Consider the following 24,661-nt stretch of genomic DNA (forward strand, 5'->3'; position numbering starts at 1 on the left):
GTAAAAAACTTACCTCCGACATCCCCACCCCCATACTTTCCTTAAATACCTTAAAGTTACGACCCCTCGTATTAGCCATTTCTGCCCTGAGAGAAAGTCTGTGCTTGTCCACTCTTCTTCTCTTCAGAAAAATTTGCCAAGAACAATCATGGTCATGGAAAGAGCATGATTACCCATGATATATGACACGGCACATAACGAAGGAAAGAAAGGGTAAATGCTTGCAGGCTGTTTCTCCCCTGGTTGGGTGAGAATTGAACTAGAAGTCATAGGTTAAGGGTGAAATATTTAAGAGGAACCTGAGGGGACTGATGATGATATATCACTGCTTGATGTTACTGAAACAAAGGAACAGCATTAACTATCCTACACAACGATGCAAAAATATCTCTATGAGGACCCCCAGCTATCTCCTCCCTTTCTTCCCATGACTTTCTGGGAATGATCTCATCCAGCTCTAGGGATTTATCCACCCTTGCATTTAGGAGAGGAATGAACAGTCAGCACATTTTGGGCTGAGACCTTCAACAGGAGTAGAAAGGAGTGGGTGTGTGGCCAGAAGCCAGAGAAGGCAGAAGGGAGCTTTTATTCGTGGTAAGAAATGGAAATGGTCGGGAACGCCACTACCATCACTGACCCACGTCACAGATCGTCTTCCATGAGGGCCACATAGTTCTACAGGAATTGCCTTGATGAAATACTTGAGTGTGAAGTCACTGAACTTGATCCATTCACGTGACTCGGTTAATGCTGCTCGATCGACAGTACCTGTCTGACATTTTCTGAGGTGATTGGAGGACAGGCTCACAGAACGCGCTCACGATTTCTTCTGGATGACAGCTGACGACTGAGGTGTGCAAGATGACAAGAGGCAGAGATCGAGTGGACAGCCAGAGACCCTTTCCCAGGGCGGAAATGGCAGCATAATTTTAAGCTGATTGGAGGGAAGTGTAAGGGGGTGGAGGTGTCAGAGGTAAGTTTTTTTACATAGTGTTATGGGTGCATGAAATGAGCTGCCATGAGTGGCAGATACATTGGGGACATTTAAGACACTCTTAGATATGGAATGCATGGATGATAGGAAAATGGAGTGTCATGTGAGAGGGTCGGGTTAGATTGATCTTGGAGTAGACTAAGAGGTCAGCACAGCATCGTGGGCTAAAGGGCCTTACTTTGTTGTAGTGTTCTATGTTCCATGAATTTGAATTGTTGTTAGGTTAACACAGAACATAAAATGTCTATGTTGTGGCCATTATAGAGACTTGGAAGTCTCAGGGGCAGGAATGGCTGCTCTATGTCCCGGGCTTTAGATGTTTCAAAAGGGACAGGGATGGAGGCAAAAGAGGTGGGGAAGGGGCATTGATAATTAGGGATAGTGTCACAGCTGCAGAAAAGGGGTAAGTCATAGAGGGATGGTCTACTGAGTCAGTGTGGGAGGAAGTCAGAAACAGGAAAGGGGCAATAGTTTTGAAATAGAAGGTTTCCTGACACAATATGTAGATAAGCCAACTAGAGGAAAGGCTGTACTTGATCTGGTATTGGGAAATGAACCTGGTCAGGTGTCAGATCTCTCAGTGGGAGAGCATTTTGGAGGTAGTGACCACAACTCTATCTCCTTCACCATAGCACTGGAGAGGAATAGGAGCAGACAATTTGTGAAAACATTTAATAGGGGTAGGGGGAAATATGATGCTATTAGGCAGGAACCTGGAAACATAAATTGGGAGCAGATGTTCTCAGGTAAATGCACGGCAAAAATGTGGCAAATGTTCAGGGAACATTTGCATGGAGTTCTGCACTGCTATGTTCCATTGAGGCAGGGAAAGGATGGTAGGGTAAAAGAACCATGGTGTAAAAGGATGTAGAAAATCTGGTTAAGAAGAAAAGAAAAGCTTATGAAAGGTTTAAGAAACTAGGTTCTGTTAGAGCCCTAGAAAATTACCAGGGCGCCTGGAAGGAGCTCAGGAATGAAATTAGGAGCCAGAAGGGGGCATGAGAAGGCCTCGGTGAGCAGGATTAAGGAAAACCCCAAGGCATTCTACAAGTTTGTGAAGAGCAAGAGGATGAGCCGTGTGAGAATAGGACCAATCAGGTGCGATAGTGGAAACGTGTGCATGGAGTCGGAGGAGGTAGGGGAGGTAATTAATGAATACTTTGCTTCAGTATTCACCAGGGAAAACGACCTTGGCAATTGTGAGGATGACTTACAGCGGACTGAAATGCCTGAGCATAGAGACATTAAGAAAAAGGATGTGCTGGAGCTGTTGCAAGGTATTAAGTTAAATAAGTTGCCAGAATCAGAAAGAGATATATGCCAGATATACAGTGGGAAGCGAGGGAGGAGATTGCTGATCCTCTGGCGATGATCTCTGCATCACCAATAGGGATGGGAGAAGTACCAGAACATTGGAGGGTTGCAAATATTGTTCCCTTGTTCCAGAAATGGTGTAGAGATTACCCAAGAAATTATAGACCAGTGAGTCTTACTTCAGCGGTAGGCAAGTCATTGGAGAAGATCCCGAGAGGCAGGATTTATGAGCATTTGGAGAGACATAATCTGATTAGTGATCGTCAGCATGGCTTTGACAAGGGCAAGTTGTACCTTTGGAGCCTGATTGAATCCTATGAGGATGTAACAAAACACATTGATGAAGGTAGAGCAGTGGATGCAGTGTATATGGATTTCAGTAAGGCATTTGATAAAGTTCCCCATGCGAGGCTCATTCAGAAAGTCATGAGGCACAGCATCCAAGGAGACCTTGCTTTGTGAATTCAGAACTGGTTTGCCCACAGAAGGCAAAGGGTGGTTGTAGATGGTTCGTATTCTGCTTGGAGGTCCGTGACCAGTATTCAGTGTTCTGCAGGAATCTGATCTGGGACGCCTCCTCTTTGTGATTTTAATAAATGACCTGGATGAAGAAGTAGAAGGTTGGCAAATCTGCTGATGACACAAAGGTTGGGGTGTTGTGGATTGTCTGGAAGTTTGTCAGAGGTTACAGTGGGACATTGATAGGATGCAGCACTGGGCTGAGAAGTGGCCGATGGAGTTCAACCCAAATAAGTGTGAAGTGGTTCATTTTGGTAGGTCAAATTTGAAGACAGAATATAATATTAATGGTAAGACTCTTGGCAGTGTGGAAGATCAGCGAGATCTTGGGGTCTGTGTCCACTCAAAGCTACTGTGGAGGTTGACAGTGTGTTGGCCTTCATCAACTGGGACTGAGTTCAAGAGCCATGAGGTAATGTTACAGCTATATAGGACCCTGGTCAGACCCCATTTGGAGTACTGTGCTCAGTTCTGGTCACCTCACTACAGGAAGGATGTGGAAACTATAGAAAAGGTGCTGAAGAGATTTTTTCACCCAGAGAGTGGTGGGTGTGTGGAATGCACTGCCGGCAATGGTGGTGGAAACGAATACAGTAGTGTCTTTTAAGAAACTTAGATACATGGAGCTGAGAAAAATAGAGGGCTATGTGGTAGGGAAATTCTTGGCAGTTTCTAGAGTAGGCTATGTGGTCGGCACAATATTGTGGGCTGAAGGTCCTGTAACGTGCTGTAGGTTTCTATGGTCTATATGCTTCAGTCTCACTCTAGCCTCCCATGAACTCCTGATAACCCTGTTTCAGCTTCAGACAGTCTGAGAATGACGAAGCTGGTGAGTCACTGCAGTTTGGTGATGTTACCTCCCTGGAGCCACCTCATTCTGTGGTTTCACACGGCTGTTGGCCAGCCCTGCTGCACGACTACAGCTCACCAAACAACAGTAAATCTGTACATACTGTGTTTAGTGATGTTACCTCCCTGGAGCCACCTCATTCTGTGGTCTCACACGGCTGTTGGCCAGCCCTGCTGCACGACTACAGCTCACCAAACAACAGTAAATCTGCACATACATTCTTTTCTTAAAATGCATCTCCTGAATGGTTCAGAGAAACTGCTGTGTCCATTTAGTCACAATCAGAATCAGGTTTAATATCACTGACATATATCAATCAATCAATCAATTTATTTATTTATCAATTGACATACTGTATGGTATAGGCCCTTCGAGCTTTTTGAACCACATTGCCCAACAACCCCAGTTTAACCCCAGCCTAATCACAGGACAATTACAATGACCAATTAACCCCCCAATTGGTCTGTCTTTCAACTGTGGGAGGGAAGTGGAGGGAACCCACAGTGGTTATGGGGAGAACGTAAAAGCTCCTTACAGACAGAGGTGGGAATTGAACCCAGGTCGCCGGTACTGTAAAGCATCGTGCTGTGCTGCCCCCAATTCAATTTTCTTAAAATGCATCTCATGAATGGTTCAGAGAGACTCTTTGTCTTCCATCTAGTCACAATCAGAATCAGGTGATCAGGCTTGATATCATCGGCACACTCAAACAAACAAACAAACAAACAAACAAACAGATAAATAAATAAATAATCAGAGGTGGCTGACGTACCAATGGCTGGAAATGTCAGGGCTGGGGGACAGCACAGAGACACTACTCATGGCTGCACAAGAACAGGCTCTGACCACAGGAGCAATAGAAGCAGGGGTCTGTCACACCAGACAAGACCCAAGATGCAGACTGTGCAGGCAATCTGCCGAAACCATTCAGCACCAAGTAGCAGGGTGCAAGATGCATGTAGGGACAGCATACACTGAACGACACAGCAAAGTTGCAGGAATTGTGTACAGGAGCGTCTGCGCTGAATATGGATTGGACACTCCCGAGTGCGAATGGGAAATACCTGAGAAGGTATTCGAGAATGACAGAGCTAAGATCCTGTGGGACTTCAAAAATACAGACTGATAAGCAGCTGCCTGTGGGAATGAATCCCACAGATTCACCACCCTCTGGCTAAAGAAATTTTTCCTCATCATCGTCCCCTCTATGTGTCCTCTGGTCTTAGAAGTTGGCCAACCCACCACACAGAGTAACACTGGACAAGGAACAGAGGAGAGGAGAGGCAATCCCGAATGACAGGAACATCGAGAATATGAGAAGTTGGAGGAATATCGGGACATGAAAGAGCAGGTAGAGAGGATGTGAAGGTTAAAGTCAGAGTAATCCCAGTGGTGATGGGGGCACTTGGAGCTGTGCCACCTGGACTGGGAGAGTGGCTCCAACAAATCCTGGGAACAACATCCGAGATCTTGATCCAGAAGAGTGCACTGTTGGAACAGCAATGATACTGTGCCGAACCCTCACACTCCCAGGCCTCTAGTAGAGGACCCGAGATTGAGCGAAAACTACACATACACACCACCCATAAGGAGGAGAAAAAAATATATACACATATAACTTTATTTATTGAGATACAGCAGGGAATAAGCCCTTTGAGCCACACCAGCAAGCAATCCCCTGATTTAATCCTAGCCTAATCAAAGCCCAGGAGTCGGCGTCACACACATCATGGGAAGTCTGCTGGGCAACTGGTCCATCTTTGGACTGTGGAAAGAAACCCACGCAGTCACGGGGAGAACGACAGTGGCAGGAATTAAACCCACCTGTAGCTCAAAGTGTAACGCTGACATGCATATGTTGTGAAATTTGTTGTTTGCAGAAGCAGTACATTGCAATACATAGTAATTAAAGACTATACTTTAGAATAAGGAGTATATTTTAAAAAATTAAGTAAGTAGTGCAAACAGAGAAGGAAAAATACTGTGTTCATGGGTTCAGTGTCCATTCAGAAATCTGATAGTGATAGTGAAGAAACTGTCTTTGAAATGTTTGTTTGGAAATAATAAATATCAATATTTCAGATTCAGATTTATTTATCACATATACATGTTCGACACAGCGTGCTCATAATGTTCTGCAGATCAACACACCATTTAACATCACATTCAAAACAATATGTACAAGGTAGTATTTACACTTTCTAGGTCTTCTGGACACCCTCGTTTGATGGTGGGGGAGTCTAAGACCAGAGGACACATAGAGGGGACGATGATGAGGAAAAATTTCTTTTGCCAGAGGGTGGTGAATCTGTGGGATTCATTGCCACAGGCAGCTGTGGAGGCCAAGTCATTGGATATATTTAAGGCAGAGGTTGATAGATTCTTGATTAGCCAGGGTATTAAGAGATACGGGGAGAAAGCAGGAGACTGGGGCTGAGAGGGAAAATGGATCGGCCATGATTGAATGGCAGAGCAGTCTTGATGGGCCAAATGGCCCAATTCTGCTCCTATATCTTATGGTCTTAAAAACAGAATGCACCGGGGCTTCCTGTAGCATCAAAAACACAAAATGACTCTTGTATAGTTTTGTTATACATACACACAGAGCAGAGCAAGTAGTATGGGGCAGGCTGTTCCATGGGGTCCATTTCACTGAATGCTATGGGTAGGTGAAATGGAACAGACCCAGCCACAGAGCCTGCTGCCAGCAACCAGCTGCACTTTGGTTCATGCCTGTCAGCACCCCAAAAAAGAGGGCGGTAGAGTAACGTAGTGGTTCATGTACCACACTTACTGCTTCAGTGGCCTGGGTTCAATTCCCGCTGCTGTCTTCAAGGGGTTTGTGTGGTTGCCCCGAGAGCGCCTGGGTTTCCTCCAGGTGTTCTGGTTTCCTCCCACAGATCCAGGACCTACAGGTTAGGGGTAGTGAACTGTGGGGATGTTGGTGACGGAAATGCGTCATCCCTTGTGGACTGCCCCAAATCATAATCTCAGAAATACACAGCCCAGGAGCGGGCCCTAGTCCATGTCAAACCATTTAAACTGTCGAGTCCCATCTTCCTGCACCTGGAGCATGGCCCTCCATACCCCTCCCATCCATGAACCTATTCAAACTTCTCCTCAACGTTGAAATCAAGCTTGCGTGCACCACTTGTCCTGGTAGCTCATTCCACACTCTCACCACCCTCTGAGTGAAGGAGTTTCCCTTGGTGTTCACCTTAAACTTTTCACCTTTTGCCCTTGACCCATGACCTCTAGTTGTAGTCTCATCCAACCTCGGTGGAAAAAGCCTATCTGCATTTACCCCATCCTTGGACTGTGTTGGTTGTGAACACAAATGACACATTTCACTGTACGCTTCGATATTTCAATATACATCAGTCAAATAAAATTAATCTTCAGAACTCCTACACGGAACTGGCAGGTATTACCCCTAAATTCTACAACTCTCTAGTACTTTTTGTTATTTTATTTATTATTTGCGCAATTTGTCCTCTTTTACACATTGTAGGTTTACAAGTCTTTGTTAAGTGTGTTTATCATAAGTTGGATTGTAGTTTTCCTTTCTTGTAAATGTCTGTAAGAAAATGAATCTCAAGGGAGCATAAAGAAGTTTCCCTTGAAACATCTCGCCTTTCATCCTTATCCTTTGACCTCTAGTTCTAGTCTCATCCAAACTGCTGACTTTCATTGACTCTCTCTATACCTCTCGTAAAGTATTCTCTATCAGATTCTATGGCGCCACAGATGGCTGCGGAGGCCAAGTTATTGGGTATATTTAAAACAGAGATTGACGGGTTCTTGACTGGGTGTCAAAGGTTACAGGGAGAAGGCACAAGAATGTGGGATGGGAACCAGTGTGCAAGAGTCGATGGTGGAGTGGTTGTGGAGAAAGATGTTGGTAAGCCTACATACAAGGCCAGGAATCAAAAGGCTGAGCATGGTGACGCTAATGTTCTAAATTGCGTATATTACAATGCAAGGAGTATTGCAGGAAAGGCAGAAGAGCTCAGGACATGGAATTCTGACAGTTCATTTATTGAGATATAGAGTGGAGTTGCCCTTACTGGCTCTGTGAGCTGTGCTACCTAGCAATCCTCCAGTTTAATCCCAGCCTAATCACAGGACAATTTACAATAGCCAATTAACCTACCAACCGGTACTGTGGGAGGAAACTAGAGCACCCGGAGGAAACCCACACAGTTGTGGGGCGAACATACAAACTCCTTAAAGGCAGCGGTGGGAATTGAACCTGGGTCATTGGTACCGTAAAGCATTGTGCTAACCATTACGCTACCATGCTGCCCAGGAGCTACGAGTGAGACTTGGCTGTGGGAGGGGCAAAACTGGAAGCTCAACATCCCAGGGTTTTGCTGTTTCAGACATGACAGTGCGGGAGGGATTAAAGAGAAAGGGGTGGCATTGCTAGTCAGGAAGATGTCATGGCAGTATTCAGTCAGGACAGACTGGAGAACGCATTTACTGAGGCTTTATGGGTAGAACTGAGGAAAAAGAAAGGCGTGACCAGGTTAATGGGATTATATTGCAGACTACCCAACAGTCTGTGGAATTTACAGAAGCAAATTTGTACAGATACGCAGGCTGTTGCAGGAAACATAAGGTTGGTATGGTAGCTGATTTTAACTTCCCACATAACGACTGGGACTCCCATACTGTAAAAGGACTGGATGGGATAGAGTTTGTCAAATGTGTTCCGGAAAGTTTCCTTAATCAGTATATTGAAGTCCCAGCAAGAGAATGTGTGATATTTGATCTGCTATTAGGGAATGAGGCAGGGCAGGAGACAGAGGTTTGTGCAGGGCAGCACTTTGCATCTAGTGATCAAGATGCCTTTATTTTCAAGGTATTTATGGAAAAGGTCCTTGGGTTGAGACTCTAAATTGGAGACGGGCCTACTTTGATGGTATCAGAAAGGATCTGGCAAGTGTGGATTGGGACAGGCTGTTTTCTAGCAAAGGGGTAATTGGAAAGTGGGAGGCCTTCAAAATTGAACATTTGAGACTACATTGTTTGTATGTTCCTATCAGAATAAAAGGCAAGAATAACAGATTTATCTCTTGGTTTTCAAGAGATTTTGAGGCCCTGCTTAAGAAAAAAAGGAGATGTATAGCAGGCAGGAACAAATGAGGTGCTAATGGAGTGTAAGGAATGCAAGAGATCACTTAAGAAGGAAATCAGGAGGGCTAAAAGAAGACATGAGGTTACTCTAGCAGACAAGGTGATGGAGAATTATAAGGGCTTCTACCGATATATTAAGAGCAAAAGGATAACAAGGAACAAAACTGGAAGATCAGAATGGTAATCCATTCTGATGGATGATGGGGGAGATCTTAAATGGAGTTTTTGCATCTGTATTTACATAGGAGGCAGAAACAGAGACTATAGATGTGAGGCAATACAGAAGCGAGGTCATGGACCCTATACAGATTACAAAGGAGGAGATGTTTGCTGCCATGAGGCAAATTATGGTGGACAATTCCCCAGGACCAGGTTGGCGTCATTCAATGTCTGTAGTGAGATGCTGAAGATGTTCTATAGGTCAGTTGTGGAGAGCGCCCTCTTCTTTGTGGTGGCGTGTTGGGGAGGCAGCATTAAGAAGAGGGACGCCTCACGTCTTAATAAGCTGGTAAGGAAGGCGGGCTCTGTCGTGGGCAAAGTACTGGAGAGTTTAACATCGGTAGCTGAGCGAAGGGCGCTGAGTAGGCTACGGTCAATTATGGATAACTCTGAACATCCTCTACATAGCACCATCCAGAGACAGAGAAGCAGTTTCAGCGACAGGTTACTATCGATGCAATGCTCCTCAGACAAGATGAAGAGGTCAATACTCCCCAATGCCATTAGGCTTTACAATTCTACCGCCAGGACTTAAGAACTTTTTAAAAGCTATTATTAATGCTTTTTGAGATAGTGATTTAGATGCATATCATATTTTTTACTGAGTTAAGTATTGTATGTAATTAGTTTTGCTACAACAAGTGTATGGGACATTGGAAAAAAAGTTGAATTTCCCCATGGGGATGAATAAAGTATCTATCTATCTATCTTAGACCCTTTGGGAGGCAAGTGTGGAAATTGCAGAGGCTCTGGCAGAGATATTGAACACATCCTTAACAAAAGGTGAGGTGCTAGAGGATTACAGGATAGTCAATATTGTTTCATTGTTTAAGAAGGGCTCCAAGAAGAAGGCCAGTGAGCCGTACGTGAGCAGTGGGAAAGTTATTGGAAGGTATTCTAAGGGACTGGATATATGAGTATTTGGATAGACAAGGACTGATTAAGGATAGTCAGCGTGGTTTTATGTGTGGCAGGTTGTGTCTAACCAATCTCATAGAGATTTTCAAGGAGTTTACCTGGAAAGTTGATAAAGACAAGGCAGTGGATGTTGTTTACATAGACTTTAGCAAGGCAGTTGACAAGGTCCTGCAAGAAAGTTCAGTCACTTGGCATTCAAGATGAGATACTAAATTGGATTAGACACTGGCTTTGTGGGAAAAGCCAGAGAGTGGTAGTAGATCGTTGTCTCTCTGACTGGATGCCTGTGACTAGTGGTGTGCCGCAAGGATCAGTGCTGGATCCGTTGTTGTTTGTCATCTTTATCAATGATCTGGATGATAAAGTGATTAACTAGAAGAGCAAATTTACTGATGACACCAAGACTGGGGGGTGTAGTGGAGAGTGAGAAAGACTATCAGAGCTTGCAGTGGGAACTGGTCCAATTGGAAAAAATGGCAGATGGAATTGAATGCAGATAAATGCGAAGTCTTGCACTTTGGTAGGACCAGCCAGGGTAGGACTTGCACAGTGAACGGTAGGGCACTGAGGAGTTTGGTAGAACAAAGGGATTTGGGAATACAGGTCCATTATTCCTTGTAAGGGGTGTCACAGGTAGATAGGGTCATAAAGAAAGCTTTTGGCACAATGGCCTTCATAATTCAGTTTACTGAGTACAGATTGAAAGAGTGCAGAAAAAGTTTACAAGGATGTTGCCAGGATATGAGGACCTGACTTTATAAGGAAAGATTGAATAGGTTAGGACTTTATTCCTTAAAGCGTAGGAGAAGTGGTGGATGCAGGTTCGATTTCAACATTTCTGAGAAATTTGGATCGGTACCTGGATGGGAGGGGTATGGAGGGCTATGGACCCGGTGCAGGTCGGTCAGAGTAGGTGGGTTAAATGGTTTGGCACAGCCTAGATGGGCCAAAGGGCCTGTTTCTGTGCTGCGCTGTTCTATGACTCTACTAAAAAAAGTGAGGTTTAGTGGGATGATAAATCAGTTCTGATGGAATGGCGGATCAGACTCAATGGGATGAATGCCTAATTCTACTTATATTTCTGATGGACATTTATCATGATATATTCTGATAATAAACGACTTTGAACTATTGAACACTGAGGTCCTGAATCCACCCCTCTTTCAGGCCTCTCCCCCAGTGTAATGGCAACCTCCCCCTCCTCTGCTGCACTCCAGACCTACTGCTGTGAACATGTCAGCACCTCTGCTCCAGAGCACCTTTGAATACAAGCTTGCAGTGTTACTCTGCCTAGTTCTAATGACCCACGTCAGGGCCAAAGCCCTCCGTACTCCTGCCATTCATGTACTTATGCAAATTCCTCTAATGTGGTGGAACCAAAACCGCATCTATCACTTCCACTGGCAGTTCATTCCACACTCACCACCCTCTGAGTCAAAGAGTTTCCTCTCACGTTCCCTTTAAACATTTCACCTTTCACCCTTAACCCATGACCTCTAGTTGTAGTCCCACCCAACCTCAGTGAAAAAGCCTGCTTGCGTTTGCCCTGTCTATACCCCTCATAATTCTGTACGGCTCTACCAATAGCCTCTCATTTGCCTATGCTCTGGCTATTAAAGTCCTAACCAATTCAAACTTTTCCTAAGCTCAGAACCTCAAGTCCTGGCAACATCCCTGTAAATTTTCCCTGCACTCTTTCAACCTTATTAATATCTTTCCTGTAGGTAGGTGACCAGAACAGCACACACCATGCTCCAAACTCGTCCTCACCGACATCTGATACAACTTCAATACAACATTCCAACTCCTGCACTTAATACTTTGAATTATGAAGGCCAATGTGCTAGAAAGCTCACTTTCTGACCCTACCTACCTGTGACAGCAATTTCAAGGAAGTATTGTCGTGGTTTCTTGAAATAACCAGGAGACGCAGAAGATTCTTCGAGAAATTTAAGCCTGAGACAATTAATGAACGTGTCACTAATTGCCCGCCGAGCCTAGTTCACAGTATTCTTTATAGTAATTTCTTATCTTAGTTTCATTAGCATATACTTGTTCTAGTGCCTTGACTCGTTCCCATACCATCACACGATCCTGTCTACCACCGTTATCTCTACATGCTTACTTTCACTGTTAGCTACATTCTCAAGGCACTGATGCGTTCAATAGTACAGAGACAATACAGAGATTACATTCTCGCTAATAAGTTGGATACATAGTAAACAGCAAACACAAGGCTGGTCACATAGTTCTGGCCACACAGCAAACGTTGCAACTTTATTCTCCAATATTATGGATCTGTGTTCCCAAATTCCTCTGTTGTACCACACTCCTCAGTGCCCTGCGGCTCACCGTGTAAGTCCTCCCAATGTGCAAGTCTCACATTTATCTGCAAACACGAGGAAATCTGCAGATGCTGGAAATTCAAACAACAACACACTCAAAATGCTGGTGGAACACAGCAGGCCAGGCAGCATCTATAGGGAGAAGCGCTGTCGACGTTTCGGGCCGAGACCCTTCGTCAGGACTAACTGTTAAGGTCTCGGCCCGAAACGTCGACAGCGCTTCTCCCTATAGATGCAGCCTGGCCTGCTGCGTTCCACCAGCATTTTGTGGGTGTTGCTGTTCACATTTATCTGCATCAAATTCCATCTGCCAGTTTTCAGCCCATGTTTCCAGCTGGTCCAGATCCTGCTGCAAGCTTTAATAGTCCTCCTCACTGTCCATTACGCCCCCAATTGTGGAGTCATCCCCTCTCAAATACTCTCTTTCTGCAAAATGTTGGAAGAGTATTAAACCTGACGTGGCAATACTTGTGTTAACCGAGAGGACGAGGTCTGAAGCAGGAACTGCAATCTGTCTTTATCTTCTACTGCCCTCTGCTGCCTCAGTGCATCAGGCACTTTGAGACCAAACATTCGGGAAATCAAAGCAGCACACACAAAATTCAGTTGGAGCTCAGCTGGCCAGACAGCTTCTATGGAAAAAGTAAATATCAACTGTTTAACTCTTTTCCATGGATGCAGCCTGACCTGCTGAGTCTGTCCAGCATTTTGTGGTGTGTCACTTTAAGACCAAACTCAACCACAATGTCATCAGTGATGGCTGTGGATTCAAACTGTGTTTCTTAGTCACTGTGCTCAAATAAACAGAAATTCATCACCAGTTGGAAAAACAGGATCACTGGTTACAGATGGGAGATCTGCATACAGAAAGTGGCACCCGTGACATTCTGCCTCAAAAAAGGAGCCACACCTGCACGTATCTCAGAGGAAAATGCCAAGGTCCAGATTTTCACACAGCTTAACCAGAGTTAGGTTCCTGATTTACATCTACCTGATTTTAACCCACTCCATCCTGGTGTGAGACACCTGTCTGATTTTAACCCACTCCATCCTGGTGTGAGACGCCTGTCTGATTTTAACCCACTCCATCCTGGTGTGAGACACCTATCTTATTTTAACCCACTTCATCCTGGTGTGAGACACCTGTCTTATTTTATCCAATACATTCTAGTTTGGAACACCTGTCTGATTTTAACCCATTCCTTCCTGGTGTGAGACGCCTGTCTGATTTTAACCCACTCCATCCTGGTGTGAGACTCCTGTCTTATTTTAACCCACTCCATCCTGGTGTGAGACGCCTGTCTTATTTTAACCCACTCCATCCTGGTGTGAGACACCTGTCTTATTTTAACCCACTCCATCCTGGTGTGAGACACCTGTCTTATTTTAACCCACTCCATCCTGGTCTGGGACACATGACTGATTTTAACCCACTCCATCCTGGTCTGGGACACATGACTGAATTTAACCCACTCCATCCTGGTGTGAGACACCTGTCTTATTTTAACCCACTCCATCCTGGTCTGGGACACATGACTGAATTTAACCCACTCCAACCTGGTCTGGGACACATGACTGATTTTAACCCACTCCATCCTGGTCTGGGACACATGACTGATTTTGAGACCATAAGATCATAAGACATAAGAGAAGAATGAGGCCATTTGGCCCATAGACTATGCTCCACCATTCAATCAAGGCTGATCATCTTTCCCCTCCTCAGCCCCACTCCCCGACCTCTCCCCATAACCTTTGATATTGTGTCCAATCATGAACCCATCAAGCTCTGCATTAAACACACCCAACCACTTGGCCTCCACTGCTGCCTGTGGTAATAAATTCCACAATTCACCATCTTTTGGCTAAAGAAATTTCTCCACATCTCTGTTTTAAATGGACACCCCTCCATCTTGAGGCTGTGCCCTCTTGTCCTAGATTCCCCCACCGTGGGAAACATCCTTTCCACATCTACTCTGTCTAGGCCTTTCAACATTTGAAAGGTTTCATTGAGATTCCCCCCTCATCCTTCTGAAATCCAGTGAGTACAGACTCAGAGCCATCGAATGTTCCTCATATGATAACCCTTTCATTTCCGGAATCATTCTTGTGAACCTCCTCTGGATCCTCTCCAATGCCAGCACATCTTTTCTTAGATGAGAAGCCCAAAACTGTTCACAATACTCAAGGTGAGGTCTCACCAGTGCCTTATAAAGCCTCAGCATCACATCCCTGCTCTTGTATTCTAGACCTTTTGAAATGAATGCTAACATTGCATTTGCCTTCCTCACAACCTGCAAGTTAACCTTTAGGGTGTTCTGCACAATGACTCCCAAGTCCCTTTGCATTTAGATTTTTGGATTTTCTCCCCGTTTAGAAAATAGTCCGCACATTTATTTCTACTACCAAAGTGTATGACCATGCATTTTCCAACATTGTATTTCATTTGCCACTTTCTTGCCCATTCTCCTAATCTGTCTAAGTCCTTCTGCAGCCTACCTGTTTCCTCAACATTACCTGACCCTCCACCAATCCTTGTATCATCTACAAACTTGGCAACAAAGCTATCCAGTTCATAATCTAAATCATTTATATACAGTATAAAAAGAAGCAGTCCCAACACCGACCCCTGTGGAACACCACTAGTCACTGACAGCCATCCAGAAACAGATAATTTTATTCCCACTCACTGCCTCCTACCAATCAGCCAATGTTCTAAGCATGTTAGTAATTTTTCTGTAATACCATGGGCTCTTAACTTGGTAAGCAGCCTCATGTGTGACACCTAGTCAATGACCTTCTGAAAGTTCAAATATACAACATCCACTACATCTCCTTTATCTATTCTACTTGTAATCTTCTCAAAGAATTCCAACAGGTTCATCAGGCAGGATTTTCCCTGAAGGAAACCATGCTGACTTTGTCCTATCTTGTCCTGTGTCACCAAGTATTCCATCACCTCATCCTTAACAATTTACTCTAACATCTTCTCAACCACTGAGGTTATTGAGAAATATACCTGATATAATCATTATATATACCTGAACTATAATCACTATGTATTAGCTATTTACTACACTATGTAATCACTTCTAGGTACCGAATATTAATATGTATTATTTTACTAGGCACATTTTGTTATGAGTTGTTTTCACTAGATACTTTGTACTCTCTTAGCTGCATATTATGGCACTTACAGTCCACCTGCTTGTTTTGCAACACCATTAGCTGCGATGTATCCCATGTATTACACTCAGCCTTTGTTTAGTACGAGATAACGGTGGCGGACAGGATGCTGCGAGCAGGAATGTAATGTGAGGGAGGTTGTCTGAAAAACATCATCTTGGCCACGAATAAGGCCCCAATGCGAACGGGTGAAAAACAATGGTGACGTACCGCGGGGTAGGCAAGAGCGATTAATTAATTCATATATAGATGATATGCAACTAAAACTTGATTGGGTATGCTAATAAAACCGAAATGTAACTGAGATAAGAAATTACTATAAAGAATGCTGTACACCGGAGCTCGGTGGGCTTTCGGTGACAAGTTCATTGATTGCCTCAGCCTTTGTTTGCAAATAAAGGTTTACTTTTCTTGAAGAATTGTCTGTGTCTCCAAGTCATTTCAAGTAACCACGACAAAATTGGCGACCGCGAGCAGGGTCGGAAAGAGACCCGCGGAAATGAAACGGCAGATTGGGGACGCTTCCCAGTCCTCTAGGGACCCCCATAAGTCTAACAGAATTAAGGGTGCACCCAAACAAAAGGTAAGCGCTTTTTGTGACAATTTGGACTAAGAATTCTGTTGGCTTTGGGGAGATCTTGGAGTCTCAGAAGTGTGGAACCACTGCCGAAGGGTCTCTCCGGTCCAAAGAATCTGGCAGAATTGGGGGTTAACAGAGGAGGCTCAGAGGATTGATCAAGAACACTGCAGTGAGGGTAAGTACAAATAAGTTAATAAGAAGTTAAGTTAAGAAAAATTCCACGTGGTGTTGGTAAATCCCTGTGGATACCGCTTCGCACAGAGCGAAGGGCTGCACGGGCAGGGTAAGGAAAAGTAGAGTAAATCCCTGTGGATACCGCTTCGCACAGAGCGAAGGGCTGCACGGGCAGGGTAAGGAAAAGTAGAATAGAATTAGAATAGAAAATCCTCGTGGATACCGCCTTAAGAGATAAGGGTCTGAACAGACGAGGTGCAAAGAGCAAGTTCTGTGGGTACCGAATAGAGGTCTGCACGGGCAGAACAGAATAGACTAGGCATAGAATTAGAGTAAATAATATTATCCAGTAAACAAACTGTGTATCTCTGAAATACCTTAAAAAGAGAGAATAACACGACAGGTGAAGGAACGGCAGTAGAGATTCTGAGCAAAAAATTCCCGTTAATTAAATATGAGATCACAAAAACTTCAGAAAAATGGGAAAAGAGAACCAAAAACCTGGTCACAAAGTGGCCAAGAGAAGGAACGTTTGATGTAAGTTTGTGCGAAGAAATGGAGGGACTAATTAAAAAATTACAAACTAAAAGATAAATCTAAGAAAAGAGGGCAAAAAAGAGAACAAGAAATGGAAGTGCTAAAACTCTTCAGAACGGAGGGAGAAAGGCTGAGGAGGACAGGTAGAATATTGATTACAAGCGAGGAGGACACTAAGGTGCTGGAAAAACAGCCTGTTAGAGAGAGAGGAGGGTACGGCGAGAAGCTGGCTTCGGCTCCGTACCCGGATGCGAAAGAAACAGAAAAACCCCCTTCCTATAATGAGGAAGGAACCCCTAAGCAGTGCCCTCTGCTGACGGGAACAGTAAACATGCAGGGAGAAGTCCAAGTTTGGGATAATGAGGAGGAAAAAAACAATACGAGAAGGAAAAAAGCGGCGATATAGAATGAGATAGAGGGAGAAAAGATAAAGATAGAACAGGAAAGAAGGGAGATGGAAAGAGAAGTGGAAAGGCTACAGCAGCTGAGAGAGAAGAGGGATTATGAGGAGTATTGGTTATACTGTAGAGACAGACAGACTAGAAGAGAACAGGAATCATCTAGACAGCAAGAATGGAGTGAGTTGAGAGGAAGTTGGAGGAAGGTAGGAGACGAGAGTTTGGAGGAAATATGAGAGAGGACAGAGAAGCAGATATTGGAGATGGAAGAGGGGACTAGAGTGGAGAAGGAGCAAGGAAGAAGGTATACCCCAGGAAGGTATGAGTGGCAGCCAGTAGTACTAGGGCCAGAGATAGATAAAGAACCAAGTGAGGAAGGAAGCTTGATTACATGGAACGGAGAGAAGGAAATGCTGCCACTGCTGGTAAAAGGATCGGGACAAGTACAGTATATCCCTTGGGGATCCCAGGACCTGGAAGGGCTGAAAAATACTCTGCGTAGTCTGCACGAGGGGGCAGGAAAGTGGATTAGAGCCTTTGAGGAGGAAACAACGGGACGATTGTTGGCTATGGGAGATTTGAAGGCACTGCTGATAAGATTGATGGGAACTTCCAAGTTGAAAGAACTGATGGAGATGGCTGGCTTACAGAATGTGGACAGTCCACAGACTGATGGGGCCAATTTTGATCCAGTGAGACAGAGGGTATGGCAGGCCCTCAGGAAGCTTTATCCACCCAGAGTAGACCCCAAAGCCTTAAAGGGGGAACTACTGGGAGACACTGAAATCCCAACAGCCTATGTAGAAAACCAGTTGAAAAAGTGGAGACTGGAGACCGAGCAAGAGGTGGAAAATAACTTGTTTCTGAACTCACTGTTCCGACAGAGCATTTTGGATGCAATGCCTCCACCGGTCAAGTCTAAATTGGAGGAGGTGGTTGGGCTGTCATCACTGACCCCACAAGCATTCAGTGATCACGTAGTCCACGCAGTGGAGAAATATTGGGGAGACAGCTGCCAGCCATCACTAGTGTGAGTACAGCCATTACACCATTAGATGGAGGAACCGGTCATTCTGTCAGTCAAAGGCCAGAAAACCCCATGCCAATAATGAATGTCTCCGGCGGAACATTTCCACAGATGCCCTATTGGGGACAGAGTAGAGTTAAGCAACAGCCCAGACAGGACTGGAACTCCCAAGGAGGGGGGCAGAGGAGTTATGGGCAAAGAGGATTAGAGAGGAGACAGGGGGAAAAGAGAGGCAGAAAGATTGTGATTGTGCTGGGGATGCAGCCAGCCTGGACACATGAAGAAAGACTGCCCATTTAAACCATGGCCTGTCTCATATCAGCAGGAGCCGATGGCAAGGGAGCCACAGTTTGGCCACATGCCGGCTCCTGGGGGTCCGAGCGGACCTGTAAACCCCTATGCAAGGTATTAGGGGTGCCCCGAGAACTCGAGTGGGAAGGGACATTACCCAATGATAACGAGGGAGGCAGAGGAGGAACCTATGGTTCAGGTTATGTTAGAAGGGTAACTGACACCAATGATGACAGATACTGGAGCCACATACACTTGTGTACAGCCACAGTATGCCCTTCACCTTCCCATGTCAGGAAAATTTATTAAGACGGTAGGGTTCTCGGGGAAAACACAGTTGACACAGTGCACGGCTCCAGTGCATTTGAAAATGGGAAATAAAGGAATTGTCTTACCAGTACTAGTATCTAAAGGAACTCCGATTAATTTGTTAGGCAGAGATGCTTTATTGAAACTGGAATTAAAATTAGAATGCACCAGAAATGGGTTAAGTGTGGAAAGAGCAGGGGCTCAATTGATAGTGCGAGAAGATAAGAGAGCCAATGTTTTTTGGATGGGGGACATAGAAGATCAGATCTGGGATACCTGGGAAAAGTGGAAACAGGGCGTGCAGGCCATATTACCTGAGGCTGTAGCGCCCAAATCTGAGTTACATTGTACTGTAATTTTCGATGAGGCTCAGAATAAGGAGGTAGAGAGGAGATGGAACATGAGGACAGATATTCGACAACACCTAAAAGGGGAAGCCATAGTAATTGGGAAGCAGGGGGCAGCCCTGCAAGTCAGGTGGAATACCTTCTTGAAAGAATGGTACAGGATACCGGAAGCTGTACCCCACATAACCTTGCTGGTAAATGAGGGATACCAGTCTAAAGACCTAGGACCCATGGTAAAGCAGGTAAGCACTGTAACGGTTTGGAGAAAGGTTATGCCTGAGGTATGGATATCCGGAGACAACAACTACATTAAAATAGGGGTAAACATAGATGTTACAGGAACTATGAAGGAAGTTGAAGTAACTCCTCAGCCACACATGCCGTTGTTGGGGCAGGCAAGGGGTCGGCAGAAAAATAAAATATTGGACAAGTTGCCATCTATTCTGTGGTCGCAACATGACACGGACGTGGGAAAATAGAAACAGCCAGTCCGGTGGAGGTAAGGTTAAAGAAAGGAGCAGTTCCACCTAGAAGACCACAATATCCCTTAAGACCGGAAGCAGAGGAAGGTATAGCGCCGACAATACAGGGACTGTTAGCGGCAGGAGTGCATAAGAGAGTAAACAGCCCCTGCAATACTCCGCTGTTGCCTGTCCCAAAAGCGGACAGGTCTAAATGGAGACTGGTGCATGACTTACGAGCAGTGAATGAGGTAGTGGAGGATGTGGCAGCAGTGGTCCCGAATCCACACACACTGCTGACTAATATCCCGCCAGAAGCAAGCTACTTTTCAGTAATTGATTTGTGTTCGGCTTTCTTCAGCATTCCCCTAGCCGAACAGTGTCAGTATTTGTTTGCATTTACATACAGAGGCAACCAGTACACCTACACTAGAATGCCACAAGGATTTAAGCATTCACCACATGTTTTTAATAAAGTATTGAAGGAAGATTTGGATGGCATTTCATTTAGTCCACTGATACAGTATGTGGATGATTTGTTGATTTGCTCTGAAAGTGAAGAGCAGTGTGAACGGGACACTGTGATACTTTTAGAGAAACTGGTGTATGGAGGGCATAAAGTATCTAAGAAAAAGCTGCAATTTTGTAAGCAGCAGGTGGAATATTTAGGAAGGATGGTATCTAAAGGCGTAAAGGCAGTAACGCTGAATCAGATGGAGGCAATAACGAAGGCTGCAAAGCCCCAAACAGTAGGGCGGATGATGACGTTTTTGGGAATGGCAGGGTACAGCTCAGATTGGATAGGAGAATATGCTGAGATTGTGGCACCTTTGAGAAAGATAATGAAAGAAGCAGGACATACAAATTTGAAGAACGGCTTACAGTGGAATGGAGAGGCAGAGATAGCTTTCAATAAGCAGGAATTGCAGTCAGCACCAGCTTTGCCTGACTACGAGAAGGTTTTTCATTTGTATGATTCCAACCGACAGGAGGGTTATGTCACAGCGGTTCTAACACAAGAGACAGGCACAGGAAAAGCAAAGCAACCAGGAAAGCGTCTGGGTGTACATCAGTTATTATTGCACCCCAGGTAAGCCTAGAGCCAGAACCCATGATAGAGGACCTGGTTGAAATGCCAGGTAGGGCAACGTTGGCAGAACAGACAATGTGGAGGCGACGGGGGGGGGGGGGGGGGCAAGCAGAACTCAGAAGGCCTGTGGAGCACAGAGGATGGTTTGTGGGTAGCTCCTACTCCTTTGTTGACTATCCTAATTTCAGAAGCACATGGAGTGGACCATTGTGCAAGGGGGGAAGTAATAAGGAAAATAAAAAAGGATGGTTTCTGGTCGCCTTACTTACAGGCTTCGGTAGACTATATTTTAGCACAGTGTGAGGTTTGTGCACAGAATAATGTTCGAAGGGGGATTGCAACCCCAATAGGTCACATACCCGTGCCTGAAGGACCATTTCGACATCTGGTGATCGACTACGTAGATATGATAAAGATGGTAAGAGGGAAAAGATACATTCTGGTGGTAATTGACAGGTTCAGCAGATGGGTAGAGGCAATACCCTCGAAGGATCAAGGGGCAGGAACAGTGGTAAGGTTCCTGACAAATGAAGTGATCCCAAGGTTTGGAATACCTTCGGAGATTAGCTCGGACAATGGTTCGGCCTTCATCCAAAAAGTGGTCAAATTGGTATTACAAGTACTGAGAATAAAACAAAGGTTTGGATGTGTGTACCACCCACAGTCACAGGGCATGGTGGAAAGAATCAATGGCACTCTGAAGGCCAAACTAAACAAAATTTGTGCAGACACTAAACTTAATTGGGTCGATATTTTACCGTTAGCATTGATGAGTTACCGCATGCAAACTAATCGAGTGACATGCCTGACACCACATGAGATGCTCACTGGGAAGCTATCATACCTGTGATAGGGGTAAGCAAAAATGTTGAATGGATAAATTATATATACTACAATCAACAGAGATTCATCAACTACACTGATGATGCACTGGAGGCCTTAGGGTAACAGCTGGATGCAACTAGCAGGATGGCGTGGCAAAACAGACAGGTACTGGATTGGCTTTTGGCAGAAAAAGGGGGTGTGTGTGTGATGTTTGGAGATCAATGCTGCACTTTCATACCGAACAATACTAGCCCAGAAGGGTCTTTCACCAGAGCAATGAATAAATTAAAGGATCTGCGGAAGGAGGTCAAACAGAATGCAGGATTTGGGCATCAGTGGTTTGACTGGTTAGAAAGCAAACTAGGGGGATGGGGTGCGTGGCTGATTAAATTGGCAATGACTGCAGGCATTGTGCTGATAAGTTGTGCATTTATTCTGTGCTGTTTTTTTTCCATGTCTCAAGACTTTGATAATGCGTGCGACAGCAAAACAATTCCCGATGCTCCTGGAAATTGTTGAATCTGACCCTAGACAAGGAGAAAAGCCGATGATGTACTGTTACAGTCTGCACGATGCATCAAGCGGACTGGAAGGTGTTAATAATGTGGACACTAGTCTGTAAGGGTGTCTGAGTCTTTTTTCCTGTCTCAGCTACGGAGGGACAGGTTTTTGGCTCAACAGCCTAGGATAACAGAGAGAGATCATTTTGAGCTCCGAGTATGGAAATTGTAGTTGACCCAAATTTGGGATTAAAATGCTGGACTTTATTTTGGCTTTGGTGCACAGCCTCTGAGTGTTCTCTTTCTGTGTGAGACCCTGTGGGTCTCAAAGGGGGGATTATATTGAGAAATATACCTGATATAATCATTATATATACCTGAACTATAATCACTATGTATTAGCTATTTACTATACTATGTAATCACTTCTAGGTACCGAATATTAATATGTATTATTTTACTAGGCACATTTTGTTATGTGTTGTTTTCACTAGATACTTTGTACTCTCTTAGCTGCATATTATGGCACTTACAGTACACCTGCTTGTTTTGCAACACCATTAGCTGCGATGTATCCCATGTATTACACTCAGCCTTTGTTTAGTACGAGATAACGGTGGCGGACAGGATGCTGCGAGCAGGAATGTAATGTGAGGGAGGTTGTCTGAAAAACATAATCTTGGCCACGAATAAGGCCCCAATGCGAACGGGTGAAAAACAATGGTGACGTACCGCGGGCTAGGCAAAAGCGATTAATTAATTCATATATAGATGATATGCAACTAAAAATTGATTGGGTATGCTAATAAAACCGAAATGTAACTGAGATAAGAAATTACTATAAAGAATGCTGTTCACTGGAGCTCGGTGGGCTTTCGGTGACAAGTTCATTGATTGCCTCAGCCTTTGTTTGCAAATAAAGGTTTACTTTTCTTGAAGAATTGTCTGTGTCTCCAAGTCATTTCAAGTAACCACAACAAGGTCAGGCTAACTGGTCTATAAATTCCTTTCTGCTGTCTTCCTCCTTTCTTAAAGAGTGGAGTGACATTTGCAATTTTCCAGTCTTCTGGCACCATGCCAGAGTCCAATGGTTTTTGGAAGATCATTTCTAATGCCACCACAATCTCTAAAGCTACCTCCTTCAGAACCCTAGGGTGCAGTTCATCTGGTACAAGTGACTTATGTACCTTTTGGTCTTTCAACTTCTTGAGCACCTTCTCCCTTGTAACAGTAACTGCACCCACTTCTCTTCCTTCACACCACTGAACACCTGCCACACTGCTAGTGTCTTCCACAGTGAAGACTGAAGCAAAATACTCATTTAGTTCATCTACCATTTCCTTGTTCCCCTACTTTATTTATCCAGCCTTATTTTTTAGCAGTCCTATATCCACTCTCATCTCTCTTTAATTTTTTACGTACTTGAAAGAACAACTACTATCTACTTTTGATATTGTTTGCTAGCTTGCTTTCATATTTCATCTTTTCTCTTCTATTGAATCTTTTAGTTGCTCTCTGTAGGTTTTTAAAAACATCACAATCATCTGTCTTCTTGCTAATTTATGCTTTGTTATATGCCCTCTCTTTTGTTTTTACATTAGCTTTAACTTCCCTCATCATCCATGGTTGTACTATTTTGCCATTTCAGTATTTCTTTGTTTTTGGAATACATGTATTCTGCAACTTCCTCATTTTCCCAGAAACTCACTCCATTGCTGCTCTGCTGATATCCCTGTCAGCATCTCCTTCCAATTTATTTGGCCAACCACTGTAATTTCCTTCACTGCACTGAAATACTGCTACTCCCTATCAAATTTCCATTTGAACTCAATCGTATTGTGATCACTCCATCCTGGTGTGAGACCTGTCTGATTTTAACCCATTCCATCCCGGTGTGAGACACCTGATTTTAACCCACTCCACCCTGGTGTGAGACACCTGATTTTAACCCACTCCATCCCGGTGTGAGACACCTGATTTTAACCCACTCCATCCCGGTGTGAGACACCTGATTTTGACCTACTCTATCCTGGTGTGAGACACCTGTCTGATTTTAACCCACTCCATCCCGGTGTGAGACACCCGATTTTAACCCACTCCATCCTGGTGTGAGACCTGTCAGATTTTAACCCACTCCATCCTGGTGTGAGACACCTGTCTTATTTTAACCCACTCCATCCCGGTGTGAGACACCTGATTTTGACCTACTCTATCCTGGTGTGAGACATCTGATTTTAACCCACTCCATCCCGGTGTGAGACACCTGATTTTGACCTACTCCATCCCGGTGTGAGACACCTGATTTTGACCTACTCTATCCTGGTGTGAGACACCTGATTTTAACCCACTCCATCCTGGTGTGAGACACCTGTCTTATTTTAACCCACTCCATCCCGGTGTGAGACACCTGATTTTACCCCACTCTATCCTGGTGTGAGACACCTGATTTTAACCCACTCCATCCTGGTGTGAGTCCTGTCTGATTTTAACCCACTCCATCCTGGTGTGAGACACCTGTCTGATTTTAACCCACTCCATCCCGGTGTGAGACACCTGTCTGATTTTAACCCACTCAATCCCGGTGTGAGACACCTGATTTTAACCCACTCCATCCCGGTGTGAGACACCTGTCGGATTTTAA

The 24,661-nt window shown here is 44.5% G+C and overlaps 1 protein-coding gene and 1 long non-coding RNA gene across 2 annotated transcripts in view; one reads left to right on the plus strand and one right to left on the minus strand.

Annotated features, from left to right (window-relative positions):
* Positions 1–24,661, minus strand: part of LOC140716871 (collagen alpha-1(XV) chain-like) — a 327,765-nt gene that overhangs the window by 223,848 nt on the left and 79,256 nt on the right. The gene's annotated exons all lie outside the window — the stretch shown is intronic.
* LOC140716832 (uncharacterized) lies at positions 16,125–22,961 on the plus strand. Its single transcript, XR_012096376.1, has 2 exons — positions 16,125–16,236; positions 21,984–22,961. It is a non-coding gene; the product is annotated as an uncharacterized lncRNA (long non-coding RNA).

The sequence above is a fragment of the Hemitrygon akajei genome, chromosome 1, assembly GCF_048418815.1.
Source record: "Hemitrygon akajei chromosome 1, sHemAka1.3, whole genome shotgun sequence".
Taxonomy (NCBI): Eukaryota; Metazoa; Chordata; class Chondrichthyes; order Myliobatiformes; family Dasyatidae; genus Hemitrygon; species Hemitrygon akajei.